This window comes from Dermacentor variabilis, chromosome 7, assembly GCF_050947875.1.
Source record: "Dermacentor variabilis isolate Ectoservices chromosome 7, ASM5094787v1, whole genome shotgun sequence".
NCBI lineage: Eukaryota > Metazoa > Arthropoda > Arachnida > Ixodida > Ixodidae > Dermacentor > Dermacentor variabilis.
This window is the reverse complement of record NC_134574.1, coordinates 8,011,779-8,031,794: the sequence shown is the minus strand read 5'-3', so window position 1 is coordinate 8,031,794 and position 20,016 is coordinate 8,011,779.

The window sequence follows — 20,016 nt, the reverse complement described above, 5'->3', positions numbered from 1 at the left end:
ATTCACGCATATTACATCTTTACTCACCCACGATGCATTACCAAGCAAAGAAAAGCAAGAACAGACGACCAACTGTTTCAAAGCGAGCGCGAACCTTGTCGTCTGTCCTCCAACTTTAGCGGCCCGCTGATACTTTTTACGTAACATGTAGTCGTACACACAATAACAAGTTCTCATAGTTAAACAAAACATGTTTTCGCGTAATAATAAAGCTAAAACAGCTTTTTACGTGCTGTTCTAGTAGAAAATGAATCATTGTGACAGACGGAACGGTACTTGCCGAGCGCGTCTTCAAGGTGTCCTGTGTCTACGAGAACGATGCCAATCCGAATCCACAATATACCGGCATTCCCATGCATACCACAGCGCAGCAGCGCCAGATTTCCCTCTAGGTAATGCAGTGAGAAACTCTATGGACAGTGCTAAGTATATAGTACAAGACCTCATAGTACAAGACCTCATTTCACAGCCTCAGTCCCCTTGATGGTGTAATCTTCCTTCGTGTAATAGTTGCATACTTGGCTATCACTAACACTGCTTCGCCTTTCTGCAAAACTGCAGCGTCTCTTTTTTTCTGCTAGTCCGAGCATAAGCGCTACCGCGCATGACTGCTGTTGATTCTGATTTCGAGTGAATCCGGCTTGGCCTCATTTCGGTTACTGAGTGAATTATACAGAGAGAGAGAAATAGAAGAGAGGAAAGGCAGAGAGGTTGCCCAGACTCGTGTCCGATTTGCTACCCTGCACTGGGGAAAGGGTTATGGGGATGAAGAGAGAGAGTTTTCCACAGCTCTCATGCACTAAGATTCTAAAAAAAGAACAGTTCCGTTACTCGAAGAAAACCTAGTGCATATTGTTCCCAGTAAAGTGGAGTAGCCGCCAGCAATTCTTTCGTTACTGAGATTTAATTTGGTAATTGCGATTATCTAACTCAAGAAGTACTGTCCTAATTTTCAAAGTGTCAATGATGCATTTGTTGGCATCCCAAAATGACATCTAAATGCAGTGTTTTCAGCGACATACTAATTGCGCACAATTTTTTTTGCTGGCAAAAAAACCTCACGAACTATGAAAAATACCATGTGAGTGAACTCTCACCCACATCATAAAGCAGTGCCCTCAAATAAGGTGATTGAAAGCAACTGCATTGCCTATCGCAAACCCGAAGAGACAGCGCACCACCTTGATCATGGTACAGAAGGAGCCCCAACAGCAGGTTTCGCGGCTTCGCAGCTACTCCTTTCTCTCTACGTCACCCTTATTATCCCACTCTCAAGGCCGACTGATCAATGTTAACAAAAGCCCCTTGATAACGCAGCCAAAGTGCAGCTCTGACCACACACGAAATGTGAATAGAAATGTAATAGGCACAGAATGTTTCAAAATTCAGCCTTTGCTCGCACCGCAGCGAAAGAGTGCGGGCGAAGTTATATTTCGCACCAGAAACTTGCTTCGGACCAAAGCCATTATAAAGTGGGCGTTTTATTTTTCATGAAAGTGTATACGTGCTGCAAAAACAGGTTCCTGTCAACAAATAAAAGCAAAATAAACACACTGGAAAGCGTCCAACTTGTAGAGAAAAGACAAAGCGAACGCGTTCCCAAAATTAAATATACCACTTCTATGAGCCGAACTGGCAATCAGAATGTCGGCACACACACAGAGACAAAAAAAAACTGTGCTCTTATTATCTATGAATTCGTAAGCTCCGTTGAACATCAGCCTAGAGGACGTGTTCAAATAGGTCTCCTTTTGCAGCTACGCAGTACTGTCTATTTTATCACACCTTTAGTGGCTTTCTTGATGACCGATGCCGGAATTCTACGGCAGACATCCGTTATCCTTACCTTGAGCTAATCTGACGTCCGTCTCGATCATGTAAGCACAATCTTTCACATAACCCCAAAGAAAGAAATTGAACAGAGGGAGGTCAGGTGACCTAGCCGGCCAATTTACAGGCTCGTGCCTTCCAATCTATTGCGCGTGAAAAGTAGCACCCAACCAGTTTCGTGTTCGGCTGCTGCTGCATGCAGGCGGCCCGTCTTGCTGATACAGCAGAAGTGGAAGATGTGACAGCGGGACTTTGCTGAGAAACTCATCCACCACTCCTTCAAGGATTTCGTTCACGTAACGCTGTCCAGTCAGTGTGTGATCAAAGAAAATGGTACTGATTATTGCACTGGCGTAAATTCCAAACCACACATTGAGCGACCATTGGTACTGGCGCTGATTGCGCTTTACTTAATATAGATTGGAGTCCCTCCAATAGTGTGCATTACGCAAATTTACCTAGGTGCTTCTGCGAAAACTGGCTTCATCTGTGCACGTGATCTTGCTCCAAAAGTCCGGAGACTCATAGGCTTTTGTGAGGACCCAATTCGGGAAATCTAGACTATTCTACAGGTCCCAATCTTCTAAGCATTGGTGCTGGTTCAGGTGGTACGGGCGAAAGGCCGTCACTTACAATCCTCCAAAACTGATGACTTGGAAATCGGTACCTCGGTGGTTTGAGGCCATAAATGCTAGAACACCCGTGCGTAGGTTAGGACTCAAATATGGAGTCCTCCGCTGCCGTTTCCTGAAGCTGCCGGTTTGGCTCAGGTATTCATAATTTCTGATGATAGTCGATGCATTTGGTCTACCACCACACTTCCATGACTGATATATATATTTGCGGCCTTCCTCTTTTTGCCACTTGCAGATCTTCAGGCAAGAATCATGTTTACTTTCTGCTCAATAGAGAAAGACATGGAAACAAAACGCACAGTTAAACCTTTGCACCGACGTTGCTAATTCCCTTTTGTAGGAAAAGAAAAACGAAAAATAAGATATCTGTGCACTTTATCGATGCTAAGACAACAGCTATCACAGCTGTTTTCCAACTAACATCAAACACGACGTGTTACTTCAGCCAGGACATGGCAGATAAGGAACTTGCTCCATCACAATGTTTTTCGTTATTTCGTTCTGGCTAACTTGGAAGGAGCCTGTCCGAGGGCACTGCTTTATGTTCTGGGTGGGAGTGCAGTTACTTGGTATTCTCCATATTTCGCGGGGCTTATTCATCAGTCGGAAAAAATTAGTATGCAATTAGTTTGTTGCTGAAAATACCGTAGTTAGATGCCCCTTGGCTGTGCCTTCAAATGCCTCACTGACACTTAGACAATTAGGATAGTATGTCTCAAGTTAGATAATTATTTAGAATTGAAAACAAAAAATTACTAGCAGCTACTCCACTGTACTGTAAACACTAGGTTTCTTTTAGTAACGCATTGCCCTTTTTTAAAATATTGGTGCATGATAGTTAATCGGGACACCCTGCATATATTTATGACGTTTGCGTGCAACTGATGATGTTTCCTTCCCTAATATATGTTGTATATTATTAGAAATGTTTTTTTTTCGTGAGTCGTTAGTATTGCTTAGTGGAAAGAGAAGGAATACTGACACACAACACTCACGTGCATTTCACATGTCACTGATTAAAGACTCTGCTGAAGGAGTCACTGAAGTCCATAGGTTATTTCATGGTCAAAAAAGCATGCAAAGCAATTTGAAGCGTGGTGAACATAGAACAACATATTCATTCTCTAGGCATAGGCTATCTATACCTTTAGAAGTAATGTTTAATTGGCTGCCTCCATTTCTTTTAAAAATATAATAAACTTTGTCCTGTGTGTATATTTAAATATATGGTGTATATGCATGGTGTTTAACGTGGAAATTTAAAACAAGGTTGAAGTGAGAAAATATGTATGAGGCAGCCGCCGCTAGTGCTTCTAATATGCGTGTCCTCCTATTGTCAAGACTTCCAGAAATAAAGCGAAAGTATGAATTAAAAGCCGTGCACGTCCACACCAACAATGATGCACTAAGCTCTATAAAATTTCAAGTGAAAAGGTCGAGGAAAGTCAAAAGAAACCTCAAACGATGTGGGTTACAAAGCTCTGGTAATGGCACTTTAGGGGTGTGTGTGGGGGGGGGGGGTGGTATTTGGCATCACCCGGGGCTGAGCACCCCCCGAAAACTCCGGAGGGGGCTCGGGCCCCAGAGCTTCCCCGTAATCGGCAGCTATGCCTGCTCGTTTCGAAACGAATGATGGGGTTGCTGCACCACTAAAATTAATGGGAGAGTGAAGCACCTCATAAACTGTTTCAGATGGTGCAGGTGAGACAAACCTTTAGCTCGAGTTCGTCTGCATAAGCTTAAGAGGCAGAGTACAGTGCAATGACTGGTCCTGAAACCCAGATGTCTCCAGATGTCAATGTCTTGAGCTCATTGGTCATAAAAATAGCGGAAAGCAATGTACCATTTGTTCTGGAAGCAAAAAATAATGTAGAGAAATGAGTAAATGTTTGGAACGGTACGGTTAGTTCAGCCGTTGAGAGAAGTAGTTTAAATACATCCTATATGTTAATAAACATCAATTTTTTTGCTACAGATGAACAGACAGCATTTTCTAAAACCAAAGTGCACCGTAGAAGTGAACTGGTCATGCCTATGTTAACAAGAATGCAGACAATTGTTTTTCTGTATTAAATTTTACAAGGCAATAAGAGCACAAGAAAACTACCAATGCAGATGTACTGACAGAGGCATATTTAATCTGAAGTAGCATTGAGTTGATCAATACAGACAGTTGATTCGCAGCCTAACGGCAAATACGGAACATGCTAGTGTACATGCATGCAAAGCGTGTACACAAGCATGCTGTAGATGCAGGAGATGTAAGTGGGGTTTTGATGGTGTCTTGTCTGCTGCATCGCTGATTAACACCTGTACTTCTGCACGAAGGTAGCAATGCATGAAACATGCTGCACCGAGGGATGGTGCTGAAAAATTGTTAAGGAACCAAGCCCCTTTTGAAATGAATTGCAAGGGTTAGAAGGCACTATCGATGAGGCACTGAAATGAATGGTAGGGTTCAGCACCATGTGAAATGGTGCTGGTGAATCAAACAGCCATAAAATGACACACACAAAAACAGACAGGGCAAATATGGTCAATGAAGAACAACCAAACTCCAAGTGAAATCCTGTTTCGAATCACTTTTGACAACGTAAAAAGATTCAACAAAGCACTCTTAGAAACAATGGCACCCTGTACTGATGCTGAGAGGTGATTGAGAAAGCTGTCAATGCAGACATCGCTATTGATGCAACAGATACTCATGCGGTACACAGAACAGCTGCTTAAAAGGGGCAGCGGTGCCGGTGCAGCAGATAAACAGTGCCATGGGTGCTGATGCAGACCACTACTCACACTTTTCTATCAAGCGATGAGGTGTAGGCCGTGTTATTTACTTGATTGGATCACTCCATGATCTCGTGCTTATGGCTGCTTTTTTGAATCAGTGCGAGCTTTTTATGCTTCCACAAAGTTGCGCCATAAACAACATTGCCTGCTCGTCCTGGAGCATAGTCAAGCAACTTTGCCAGGAGCTTTAAAAATAAATAAATAATAATAATAATAAATACTACCATTGTACAGTAAAACCTTGTTATAGAATTGATATAGACCATCAGGGGTGACGAACGCGGTCTTCTCTTGGTCCTTTTCATCCACAGATATTTGCCAATAACCAAGACCGAAGGTCTATTGATGAAAAGTATTTGGCACCGTGGAGACAATTGAGGGCATCATCAATGCGAGGCAAGGGGTAGACATCTTTCTTGGTAATGCGGTTTAGACGACGATAATCTACGCAGAAACACCATGTTCCATCTTTCCTTTTAACAAGTACCATGGACAACGCCCAAGGGCCCGACAAAGGTTCAACAATACCTTTTGCAAGCATCTTGTTCTTTTCATCTTGAATAATCTTATGCTCTAAAGCAGAAACTCGATATGGCCGGCGATGAATAGGACTGGCATCACCAGTATTTATGTGATGCTTAACAATTGAAGTCTGGCTGAATTGGAGATTGTTGAGGTCGAAGATGTCGTGGTAGGAAACCAAAAGGCGACACAGAGTTGCTGCTTGTTCAGGCAATAGGTCCGCAGCAATCATGGGACAAAATGTTGCGTCAGAGCAAATAGCATCCTGTAGACATGGTGAAGAATCTGAGCAGACGTCTACTGAAAACGTTGTGACGTGGTCATCTCCTATAGCATGCAGTGTTGCAACCGATATGCCTTGGGTTAGAACTTCCTTTGTCAGGCCAAAATTGACAACGGTGAGGCATGTCCGGTTATCGGCGAGGGTTATGATGGAGTGGGGCACAGCGATATTGCGCATCAAAAGGACATCAGGAAAAGGTGTGGTGACATAATCACCATCTGGCACAGGAAAAGATGATAGAAAATCGACGAAAGTCAAGGCTTTGGGCGACAGGCGGACAAAGGCGGTCGTACTAAAATTGTTCGGCAGTTCGGCACGAATATGCACGAGTAGAGGAAGTTCGAGGCATAGGGTACCGGCAGAACAGTCGATCAAAGCTGAATGCGCCGTAAGAAAGCTGAGTCCAAGGATTAGGTCATGGGGACAATTGATCTGCGCTGTAAAAAGAACAGGAACGTGGTGGTCGGCGATACTGATAGGGGAAGTGCACATTCCTGCAACGTCAACAGTGCTACCATCGGCCACGCGTACGGCTCGAGTAGTAGGAGGCATAAGAACCTTCCGCAGTCGACTATAGAGCTCACAACTCATTGTGGACACCTGGACGACAGTATTTATTAACGCCGTCAAAGGGACACGGTCGACGTGAACATCAAGTAAGTTCTGGTTCGCTGGGCGCGTCAATGGAGGATTTTGACACAACGAAGATAATGCAGCACTACCCCCAGGAGCTGCATGGTCTAGTTTTCTGTCCGGGAATGGGTCCATAATTGGCCGGCGATGAATAGCAGTGTGGCTGGTTCGACGGGGGCCGATGGCGCTGGGGTAATGCCTGAGGGAGGAGGCATACGGTGAGGCAAGTAACGGCATGGGTCGGCATATGGTCAAGGAGACAGGGAAAAGGAGCTCGAATATGGCAACCTCCAGGAGGTGCAGCAGTGGAAGCGACGTGGCCAATGCGGAGGCAATGGAAGCAAAAGGGCTTGTTGTCCGGAGTTCTCCACTGGGTAGGGTTGTGGTACCTGGGAGGGGAATACAGATCGGTGTGACACATAGCTGTCGGCACCAGTCCGGCGTCAGGTTAGGAGACGGAGCAGGCAGCAGGAAAACCGAGGTTGGCAAATTCTTGCCGCACAACTGCCTGAATGAGAGATCGCTAGGGCTGGTTGGTCAATGGTGGGGTCAAGTGGGTGTGGATGGAACGGCACAGGACTTGTAGCCTCGATTTCACGGCGAACAATAGTGTGACGTGCTCACTTAAGGGTGGTGAAGCGGTAAGGTCGACGCAAGACGACCTCGCAGCCGTGTTAGGGAGCTGGGAGAACTGTGGAAAGACGCGGCGGCATACATTGACAATGACGTCGATGGTGGACACATTGTTGAAGACCAACAAGTTGAACGCGTCATCCGCGATCCCTTTGAGTATGTGGTCGACTTTCTGAACCTGAAACATTTTGTCATTGACTTTCCGGCAAACAGCGAGCACTTCTTGTATGTATGAGACATACGATTCAGTAGAAGACTGAACTCGGGTAGCAAGCTCTTTTCTAGCAGCCAGCTGCCGAACGGTGGGATTTGCAAAGAGGTCACTGAACTTCTCCTTGAAGCATCCCAGCTAGAGATCTTGCCCTCGTGTGTCTGGAACCCGACACGAGGAGTTCCACCCAAGTAGAATAGGACATTTGCTAGCATAATGGTAGGGTCCCAGCGGTTGTTTTGGCTAACACGCTCATACAGGTTGAGCCAGTCCTCAAAGTCTACATTACCTTGGCCGGAGAATATGCCAGGATTGCAGGGGTTAGTAACCGTAACGCAAGCTTTTGGCGGGGTCGCAGGAGTAGAAGCAGATGAAGTGTCGTCACCGGGAGCCGTGGCGGAAAGCAGGATGGTGCGGCCGCTGCGGAGCTCCGTGGCGAGGACGGGGAACGGCACCCTCCACCAAAATGTTGCGCTAACGAAGGATTAAGAACTGGAGATTATTTACAAAGGATAATGCGGTGCTGGCCAGTTCAGCCGACAACTCGAGAGACAGAGAGCGTTCGTCGTCTTCGTCGGGGCGCCTGCGTGCATCGTCCACAAGAAACACGCAATATGCATGTACCTACTTAATAAGCAATCCCAATTTCAATGTAGCCATAATGAATCCCCTGCCCTGTTGCCACTCAACCTGATGCATTGGCTGAGCACTTAGCCATAGTTCCTTAATGCGTGCCAAACGGTTAATATGTAGTATTTACTTCATTTTTCTGAGGGTACAAGCATGACTGACGAATGACTGCTTAAACCATAGTCATTTGATGCATGCCAAGTGGTTAATGCGCAGCATTTACTTCATTTTTCGGCGTGTAGAAATGTGAAATTGGCAAAATGTTGTGCTTGCAGATCATAGATAGCAAAATTGTGGCACACGGACCTTTCCCGTACTGCATTGCTACCGATAGTGAAGTCAAAACACGGTAGCCATGACGTGTTTCCTGCTCCCATAGCTTCTAAAACTTCCACGTCATCGTCACGGATGACGACATGGATGATGGCCCTTCCGTATCTGACATGGCTAGTGTGTTGACCATCATCAGGGCATTTGCAGAGAAGTGGGGACTGATGGAGAAACTGGCTGGTGGACTTGCTGTGTTTTAAGATGCCGTCACCACTGCAAGGTCGCTACGGCGGCAAGTAAAAGTAACAAGTTTTTTGCTGCCTGCCCGCAAATAAAGCTTGTCTGCGTGTGTGTTGGAGTGAGAATTAACATGTTTTCTTAGCCGGTAAGTCTACAGCCGCCCATCTGTGATTGTCGGCTAATTAGTACATCGATTAGTGAATACCTGATCCATGTTACCCGCCAACTACATATTGACGAGGTCTTAAAGTAACAGTGCCTGCAACAAATATCAATGTGCTGGACACTTTTCTGGCTGCATGTTGAAACTTTGTCAAAGAGGTTACGCAGTGTATGCACACCCACTGGAAGTGCCCACTGGGTCTGCAAACATCACCCCTGTGAGCATCGTTTGCGTGGTGCTGCGAACCTCAGCAGCACCAGCTAATGAGCAGATGCGGTGGTTCCCTGCAACGCAGTGGCGCATTGCCTACACCATGCCACAAATGAGAACTGTTGGGCAGCGGCATGCTTTTGTACCAAAGAATTGAGGGCTATGGGACAGCACACCATGACTGGTGCACATGGTGCAGTAAACTGTGCATCAATCAGACACACCTTATTTAGTACATCAACCACCATGTCTGCAGCATGCCAAAGTGCCACAGCTATTTCAGCCATAGCTGTGCACATCACTGAGTGACACTCCATGATAAGGCTATCAAAGCAATCTGCGCAGTGGGCTTCAGGGAAGATTCTTCAGCAGATATTGAGTGTGCACCTAATGGCAAACAAGCCAAATTAAAGTTTGTTCTTGTTCAGGAACCTTGACCCCTGTTTCTCACTGATGGTAGCACAAAGGAAAATGTACTACAATGTTTAGGCATCAATTACCATAGACGTTTAACATTTTGACGAGATGGGAAAGATCTGACAGTGATGTTGAGGACTCAAAGCACCACAAGGTTAGGACAATGAACGTATATATGATGGCACCTGCACTGTTCTTTTGCGTAAACTCATCATGCCACAGGTTCTTAGTGTCAAGATGTAAAACTTACCAGACCAAGCTTCTCTTGTCAGTCAACCTATACACCATGGAATTAACGTCTAAAGTTATCAATAAAATGAGTGCTAAAACCCCTTAATGCTTACATTAGGACCAGAATTCACAAGTGGCTGTAATATCAACGTGTAAGCGCTCAGAGGGTTCCTGAAGCACTGTTGAGCACATGAACATAACTTCCAACCGGCATAATACACGTGCGATGGGAGACAATGCTGCGCTCTTAAAGTCACTCGTTAGAAAGAAATACATCATCATCATCATCATCAGCCTGGTTACGCCCACTGCAGGGCAAAGGCCTCTCCCATACTTCTCCAACAACCCCGGTCATGTACTAATTGTGGCCATGCCATGCCTGCAAACTTTTCAATCTCATCCGCCCACCTAACTTTCTGCCGCCCCCTGCTACGCTTCCCTACCCTTGGGATCCAGTCCGTAACCCTTAATGACCATCGGTTATCTTCCCTCCTCATTACATGTCCTGCCCATGCCCATTTCTTTTTCTTGATTTCAACTAAGATGTCATTAACTCGCGTTTGTTCCCTCACCCAATCTGCTCTTTTCTTATCCCTTAACGTTACACCTATCATTCTTCTTTCCATAGCTCGTTGCGTCGTCCTCAATTTGAGTAGAACCCTTTTCGTAAGCGTCCAGGTTTCTGCCCGTAGGTGAGTACTGGTAAGACACAGCTATTATATACTTCTCTCTTGAGGGATAATGGCAACCTGCTGTTCATGATCTGAGAATGCCTGCCAAACGCACCCCAGCCCATTCTTATTCTTCTGATTATTTCCGTCTCATTATCCGGATCCGCCGTCACTACCTGCCCTAAGTAGATGTATTCCCTTACGACTTCCAGTGCCTCGCTGCCTATTGTAAATTGCTGTTCTCTTCCGAGACTGTTAAGCATTACTTTAGTTTTCTGCAGATTAATTTTTAGACCCACTCTTCTGCTTTGCCTCTCCAGGTCAGTGAGCATGCATTGCAATTGGTCCCCTGAGTTACTAAGCAAGGCAATATCATCAGCGAATCACAAGTTACTAAGGTATTCTCCATTAACTTTTATCCCCAATTCTTCCCAATCCAGGTCTCTGAATGCCTCCGGTACACACGCTGTGAATAGCATTGGAGATATCGTATCTCCCTGCCTGACGCCTTTCTTTATTGGGATTTTGTTGCTTGCTTTATGGAGGACTACGGTGGCTGTGGAGCCGCTATAGATATCTTTCAGTATTTTTACATACGGCTCGTCTACACCCTGATTCCGTAATGCCTCTATGACTGCTGAGGTTTCGACAGAATCAAACGCTCTCTCGTAATCAATGAAAGCTATATATAAGGGTTGGTTATATTCCGCACATTTCTCTATCACCTGATTGATAGTGTGAATATGATCTATTGTTGAGTAGCCTTTACGGAATCCTGCCTGGTTCTTTGCTTGACAGAAGTCTAAGGTGTTCCTGATTCTATTTGCGATTATCTTAGTAAATAGTTTGTAGGCAACGGACAGTAAGCTGATCGGTCTATAATTTTTCAAGTCTTTGGCGTCCCCTTTCTTATGGATTAGGATTATGTTAGCGTTCTTCCAAGATTCCGGTACGCTCGAGGTCATGAGGCATTGCGTATACAGGGTGGCCAGTTTCTCTAGAACAATCTGTCCACCATCCTTCAACAAATCTGTTGTTACCTGATCCTCCCCAGCTGCCTTCCCCCTTTGCATATCTCTCAAGGCTTTCTTTACTTCCTCCGGCGTTACCTTTGGGATTTCGAATTCCTCTGGAATAATTTCTCTTCCATTATCGTCGAGGGTGCCACTGGTACTGTATAAATCTCTATAGAAATCCTCAGCCACTTGAACTATCTCATCCATATTAGTAATGATATTGCCGGCTTTGTCTCTTAAGGCATACATCTGATTCTTGCCAATTCCTAGTTTCTTCACTGTTTTTAGGCTTCCTCCGTTCCTGAGAGCATGTTCAATTCTATCCATATTATACTTCCTTATGTCAGCTGTCTTACGCTTGTTGATTAACTTGGAAAGTTCTGCCAGTTCTATTCTAGCTGTAGGGTTAGATGCTTTCATACATTGGCGTTTCTTGATCAGATCTTTCGTCTCCTGCGATAGTTTGCTAGTATCCTGCCTAACGGAGTTACCACCGACTTCCATTGCACACTCCTTAATGATGTCCACAAGATTGTCGTTCATTGCTTCAACACTAAGGTCCTCTTCCGGAGTTCACGCCGAATACCTGTTCTGTAGCTTGATCTGGAATTCCTCTATTTTCCCTCTCACCGCTAACTCATTAATCGGCTTCTTATGTACCAGTTTCTTCCGTTCCCTGCTCAGGTCTAGGCTAATTTGAGTTCTTACCATCCTGTGGTCACTGCAGGGCACCTTGCCGAGCACGTCCAAATCTTGTATGATGCCAGGGTTAGCGCAGAGTATGAAGTCTATTTCATTTCTAGTCTCGCCGTTCGGGCTCCTCCAGGTCCACTTTCGGCTGTCCCGCTTGCGGAAGAAGGTATTCATTATCGTCATACTATTCTGTTCCACAAACTCTACTAATAACTCTCCCCTGTTATTCCTACTGCCTATGCCATATTCCCCCACTGCCTTGTCTCCAGCCTGCTTCTTGCCTACCTTGGCATTAAAGTCGCCCATTAGTATAGTGTATTTAGTTTTCACTCTACCCATCGCCGATTCCACGTCTTCATACAAGCTTTCGACTTCCTGGTCATCATGACTGGATGTAGGGGCATAGACCTGTACAATCTTCATTTTGTACCTCTTATTAAGTTTCACAACAAGACCTGCCACCCTCTCGTTAATGCTATAGAATTCCTGTATGGTACCAGCCGTATTCTTATTAATCAGGAATCCGACTCCTAGTTCTCTTCTCTCCGCTAAGCCCCGGTAGCACAGGACGTGCCAGCTTTTTAGCACTGTATAGGCTTCTTTCGGCCTCCTAACTTCACTGAGCCCTATTATATCCCATTTACTGACCTCTAATTCCTCCAATAGCACTGTTTGACTCGCCTCACTAGATAACGTCCTCGCGTTAAACGTTGCCAGGTTCATATTCCAATGGCGGCCTGTCCGGAGCCAGTGATTCTTAGCACCCTCTGCTGCGTCGCAGGTCTGACTGCCGCCGTGGTCAGTTGCTTCGCAGCTGCTGGGGACTGAGGGCTGGGGTTTGATTGTTGTGTTCATATAGGAGGTTATGGCCAAGTACTGCACCAGGGTGGCCAATCCTGCTCTGGTGAGGGAGTGCGTTACCGGTTCTGGTCACCGGGGTCAGGCCACACTCCAGGCCTGTTTGTGCAATTTTATCAACAAGCGGACTCTTTTTATCCGGTGGAAAATTGCCGGCACCGGGATTCGAACCACGGACCTCTTGCACGCGAGGCGGGTGCTCTACCTCTACGCCACCGCTGCAGACTAGAAAGAAATACATAACACCCTTTCTCACAAAACCTTATAACACTAGCAAAATTGGTAGGCCAAGTTTCGATTTATCCTACTTTGAAGCAGACACATAAAGAGAACATCCCAGTCTTTCATCCATGATTAAACCACCAGTATTAAATGCACCCACCTTAAAGTTTATTTGGAAACAGCATGTGTATGTCCATGCTTGTATCGTTTATTGATTGTCCTGCTCTAGTAGAACGGACGACTACGCAGCCTGATTTTGCACTTTGTAATTAAGCTTCTTTCTAGAAAATCACAAATACCGACCGCACACACAACCTCCGTCACATCTGCACAGAGCACTCGAGCGTTGAGCTGCGGAGAAAGGTTACCAGAGAATGGCTGTTGACAGCGCAGCGGTATTACTATGGCTATAAAACGAACGCTGTTTCTCACGCGTGCAATGACGCCGCAAAGCACTCATTTACCGACCTCATTCACTATCGCCCTTAGTCGGCGGACGGCAGACCTGAACCATGCGTCAGGAATGTTCGTTTACATTGCGAAATAAATGACGAATACTCTTTATTTTCTCTAAACAAGTGCGCGCACATGCCGCACTTGGGTTATCTGCCATTTACATTCTGCCGTGTAGCAGCACCGTAACCAGGTAATGTTACGTTTAAGTGATTGTGAAAACGGCTCTTACGAAGTCTGAAGGAACCTAAGATAAACAGTGTCGTCTAATATGCATTCTCGGCGCTAGTACACTGTAGCACCCGCTGATCGGTGCGGCGGTCCGTGGGATGCGTCACAAGGAAAATAAGCTGGTAAGGAACCTGGAAATGAAGTATCAGGCAGCCGAAAGCGTAGGTTTGCATAGTAGATTCACATCGAATGGAAAAGTTAAGTATTACGATAGCTTACGCTAGCACAAGCCCCAAAAATTAAACGAAATTAAACGATCCACATCTTTGTGCTGTTGTTTGAGCATAGCTCCATAGAATAAAGAAACAACTTTAGAGAAGGGAAACTGTACCTTCCACAGTGGTTCGAAAATAAGAGGCGGCAGCGCATGGAACTTAGCGCGGGACCCGACAGATGGCGCTGCTTAAACAGGAAGCGGACGATTAACGATTGTCTACAGCTTTTGAGAGAGATTTACCTAGAAAATACCGTTTGCGTTGAATGGGAAGGGATGAGAAGCGCGGAGAAAGTTCAAATCAACAAGGGACTGAGGCAGGGGTGCCCTTTATCCCCGCTGCTCTTTATGATGTACATGGTGAGGATGGAGAGGGCGCTAGAAGGAAGTAATATCGGGTTTAATCTCTCATACAAACAGGCAGGTACAGTAATAGAGCAGCAACTCCCAGGTTTATTTTATGCGGACGACATTGTGTTGCTCGCTAACAAGCAATTCAGTGATTTGCAACGTCTGGCTAATATCTGTGGACAGGAAGGCAACAATTTAGGTTTGAAATTTAGTGTTAGAAAATCAGGTGTTATGGTATTCAATGAAAACAGTGAATAGACAGTGGAAATACAGGGCCAAGAAATACCTCGGGTAACAGAATATAAATACCTTGGTATATGGATAAACGAAGGCAATGGATATATGGAAACACAGGAAAAAACCATAACAGTCAAGGGGAAGAGAAATGCAGCCATAATGAAGCACAGAGCGCTATAGGGATACAATAGGTACGAGGTCCTCCAAGGTATGTGGAAAGGGGTAATGGTTCCAGGACTTACTTTTGGAAATGCGGTTGTTGGCTTTAAATCAAGGGTACAATCAGGGCTCGACGGAAACCAAAGGTCAGTGGGTCGCCTCGCATTGGGCGCTCACGGGAAGACTACAAATGAAGCTGTGCAGGGGGATTTGGGCTGGTCTAGTTTTGAAGTGAGGGAAGTTCGCAGTAAAATTGAGTATGAAGAACGGCTGAGGAATATGGAAGAAAGTAAATGGGCTGGGAGAGTGTTCAGGTATCTGTACAGGCAAAACATTGATTCACAGTGGAAGAAAAGAACCAGGAAGCTTACCAGCAAGTATGCGGCCTGTGGGGTGGGCAACACAGTAAGGCCAAGCGGAAAGTCAGAGAGGCTGAATTAATCTCATGGGTGGCGGCAATGGAAAATAAACCTGCCATGAGTAACTACTTGAGAGGAAAAAACGAAATCAGGAAAGAAACCACTTATGATAACTCAAAGGGAAGCTCATCACTTTTCGAAGTGAGATCGGGATGCCTTAGAACACGCACCTATAAAGCGAGATATAAGAAGGAAGGAGAAGCATGTGCTTGCTGCGGTAAAGCTAGGGAAACGACGGAGCATATTTTATTAGAATGGGAAGACGTCTACCCAGCGGTCGATTTACGCACCACTGGCCTCCTTGAAGCCCTTGGGTTCAGCGGGAGCAGTGTAAAACAAACAGGTCCGCAATAGACATTAGTAAGAGGCGATTGGAGGATTGGTGGAAGAAAAGTAGGGAAACGACAAAAGACGGAGACGTACAAAAACACAGTTCGTAATAGGGGATCAGAAAATTTGGACGTGGTAGATCATAGTGTTTTTTTTTCTTTTCTTTTTTAATTGGTTAACCTAGGTAGGATATTAGGCAGCATAGTAGCAAGAGCTTGGTGGCGCAACCCATCGCCCCGATCCAAAAGGGACGCTCATAACATCCATCCATCCATCCGCGGAAATGCCTTTTTTTTTTTGTGCAATATCCAATATGGTCGCTTTATTCCGGTGGCGTGCGCTGGGTACGCGCCGTGCTCGCGTTGCTGGCGTTGCGGCATGCCTCAGCTGCCGCGTTTTAATTGCCAGGAGACTATAGAGCCTCTATTGACCCCCATACAAACAAGCCACAAGTGAGTGAACAGGACGTGCGACTTTATTGGCAGAAGAAAAGCAGTGCACCTTATCGTACGAGAACAGAAATAAAATTTGCATTTCGAGATACGCTGAAACCATTAACGCGAACTCGTAAACTGCTCACTTTCGTCGTCGCACATGGCAATATGGTAACGAGCGACGATTAGTAGCGCAAGCAAATTGGGCCGTGCACCACCTGTTTGCATCGACAGTCGCCGTAACTTGCATTGCGAAGCAATCGGGTGACGAAAGGCATTTGCTGCCGCAATCAACACAGCGACATGGACTAGTCGGCATTTTAGCGTTATCTCATTTTCAACCTGCACGTTTCTTTTTGCTCTTTCGGGGGCCGCTAATGTGTAACTGAAACTTGGTGCCCCACATTCTCAATATGGGCCACATCACGGCCGATGAAGGCCCAGAAGCATAATTTGCCCGCGGCTGCAGCAGGAGAGGTCGAATGGGGAGAGCACCAATTACGGTGCATGTAAATTGGGAGTCTTTGTCGCTGTGCGGACTGCAGGAGCAGACGGTTACCTTGGGAAACTGGAAGCTCCTCTTTGAGCTTGCCATTCTGCGCCAAAACCAAAGGCGGATGTGACATCACGGACGCGAAAAACAAAGAACGAATGACACACATCCCGGACGTGACGTTTGGGTGAACCTAACGCCTGCGTTCCGCCGACCGGGTGAATGCAGACACTTTCAGGCGCTACTTATAGCCCAGACAAAGCCAAGTCGCAGATTTTCAGTAGCCAAATATAGCCACGTAGCCAACTCGCCGATGTCGACGCCAAACATATTTTTCTGTCGCCCAATTTCGCTATATATAGCCAAACCTGACAACACTGGTCCGAGCAGCACGGTTGCGCACAGCGCGGCGTGGTTTCGCTAGAAATGTAAACGAGAGGAAAGCTGGCCCGATAAGCGGAGCAACGCCTTGAGCAACGCCAACTTCCGGCTTCACTTACGCTTCACAAAGAGTGACGGCAGGGTCTCTCCTCAGTTTCCTTCCTCCGTGACCTGGTCGCAGGGATAGAGTTTCCTACAAAAATTACTAGAGGGAACTCTGGCGCTAGTGTCTACTCGCGGTCTCGTGGTTACTCGTGGATCGCGGACGCTCCTGTGCACGAGGCTTCAGCGACTTCGTTCGTAGCCATAGACAACGTTTTTCCATAGAGTTTCATATTAGTATACCTAGAGGCAAATCTGGCGCTGCGAACGCTCAACCATCACGGGAATGATGGGAAGTACAGGCTTCGGATTGGCATTCTATTGACTGACGAACTATAGTCTACAAGTATTTTTTTGCAGGTTCGGTTTCGCTTCAAGCGCAATTGCTATAACCTGCAGTGGGACAGTGCAACGCAAAGCTCTCTGCCTTTGTTATGTTGCTCGGAGTGGCGATAGCGCGCTGAGCCAGCGACTGGGGCGAAACTTGTGTCGCGGTGTGGCGTCGAAGCCCTGACGAGAAAGCGGCGGCATCGTAAACGTTGAAAAAACTTGTTTTGAGCGTTTGAACCTTGGTTTGTTAAGTGTGTTAGGTTGGCACTGTAGCGTTACGTGCTTTATGAAACTTCAGAATAGGACAAAGAAGGCGCTACTGATACAAGACATATACAAGCTTCTCATGGCTTGACAATCAAATTTTATTGAGAGCTTCACTATGCATTGCTCGTTTATGTGCTCATTGAAATGCGTCTTTTAGGACTTTGAGAACACAAATTTGTGGTAGGAAAGGTTGCTGCTTCCTGTCTGTAATCTAGTGTCGCAAAATGGGTAAGTGCAAAGCCACGCCATAACGCTTCGGAAGTGGTACGTCAATATTGTGCGCATTATATTACCCCTTCATCTTCTTCGTCTGTATATATTCATATATTCATCATGGCCAGTGTCATCGTCTTCAGCGCGCGACCTGCGCAATAAACCGTTGAGGCTTCACAGCTGTCTCGCAAGTGGTGGAGGCTGCTTTCGGTTCCTTGGTCCTCTACGCCTTCGAGTTTCCCTGGAGCTTCGTTCAGGCCGCCGCTTGCTCCACGAGGAGGATCTTCTTCCAAGAAGATCCTCCAGGAGCCTCCGGCGTCACCGTCTTTGCCCCACCGGTCGTTCCTTCATGGACCGTAAGCGCGCGGCAGCGCGATCACACCACGTTCGCTGGCCTTCGTAGTGACGACGTTGATGACTGGCTGGACAATTATGACCGCGTGAGTGAGTCTAACCGGCGGGATGGCATGCACAAGCTTCGCAACGTCGCATTCTACCTCACTGACGTTGCCAGGACTTGCTTTCTCAACCACGAGAGCACCTTGCCTGACTGGGCGGCATTCAAACACCAGCTTCGGCAGATTTTTGGCACTCCCAACGTCCGCTCTGAAGTCGCCAAGAAAAAGCTTGATGGACGCACGTAAAATATGAAGACGAAATACTCGTAGGAGGCCACTAGCGTCCTAGCTAGCACTGCATCAGATGTGCTTAAAAGTACTTGAAGACGTTCAGCAATCGTGACAGCCGACGCAGCCTTTCGAAAGAGTGAGAGAGTTCGCAAGTGCCTGTCGTCTGCGAGAAAAGTCTCGCGTTTGCACCTAGCAGGCGTCGTAGCAGACGACACTTGTAGCATTCCACTCAAGGGCGCAACGCTTTCTCACAATACATGTTTATTTACAGAAATACATGATGAGTATTTTTATATAAGTACATGCACGGCTGTTTTGCTGTTGCAAAAATGAATAAATAATTACTCTTTGGCGTTAAATCGGGAACAGAATCGCACAAGTATGCATACCCTGGCGTGTTCTGGTAACAAACTATAGTAAATCATGCTTCCATCTCAAAGTCGTACAAAGCTTATGTAGCATGTTGTACATTATATAACCTACTGCAGAAATAGAATTAGATTTTACGCGATAATATTTGAGTACAGCTTTGTTTACTGCTCCACAAGCAAACGCCACTATTCTAAAGACCGAAGTCAATCCGAAGCCTGTACTTCCCATCCTTCCCATGTAGGTTGAGGCAACGCTCATGAGGGGTGCTAGGGCTCTAGGGACATGCATGGCGGCTGCACGGCCGTCATTATCCGCCATGTTTACTCTCTGATTGGCTGTCGAGAGGTCACGTGTTTTGAAATTTGTGCCGGGCAGCGGAAGTATTGCAAAATGCAATTTTGTGTTTTCATCAAGATGACGAAACGTGACGTGGAGCTGCAAATTTTATTGACTAATACATTTTTTTTGGTCCTTGGCAGATATATTGTGATGTTAGCGCTTCAAAAATAATGTGAGCGGTAGCGTGCAGAAGCCATTGCAATGCATCTACAATTGCGCGAATATGTGGTGGCGATCCAAGATATGCGCCATGCCAGCTTGCTGATTGGCTGAAGGAATATCTCGTGAGGAGCGTCACAGGAAGGGCTGTTTCGTAAACATCATTTTGACGATGCGTGACGATGCGCTGGGCCGCCATTGCTGAGATTTTCCACCATAATTTTTGCTGCGACGAGCCGCGCGAATTATGCTAATGAGCGGCCATATGCAATGGCGGTGGCAACGCTGAATAGGCGGTTGCTGCGTCGCCGCATTGGAGCATGCATATATTTATGCAAACAATACGAAGGGCAAATTAACTTATTTTTTGTTTATTAAGAGCACCCAAACAAAACTCTTTATGTGAGTGCATTTACAAGACGATTTTTGTTATTACTCTAACGCCAACTCGCGCTGGTGTAACGAGGGGGCTCTACGTACCTTCCAGAAGGCACCCCGTAGTTACAGCCGTAGACCGCGGCCGCCTCTCGTAGATTTTAGGACGCAGAAGCAATGGCGGGGCCTTTTATTGTTTAGTGGCTGGAGTTGCAGGAAGAGCGGCAGTTTCGTGAGCATCGCGATGCGTTCCAGATGCCCGAGGAAATGTTCCGGTCTCGGTATCGACTGAGTAAGTACTTGGCACGGTGGTTGTGCGAAGAGCTTCGTCCGGTGCTTGTGCGGGAGCGAGTGAACACTCGCACAGCGT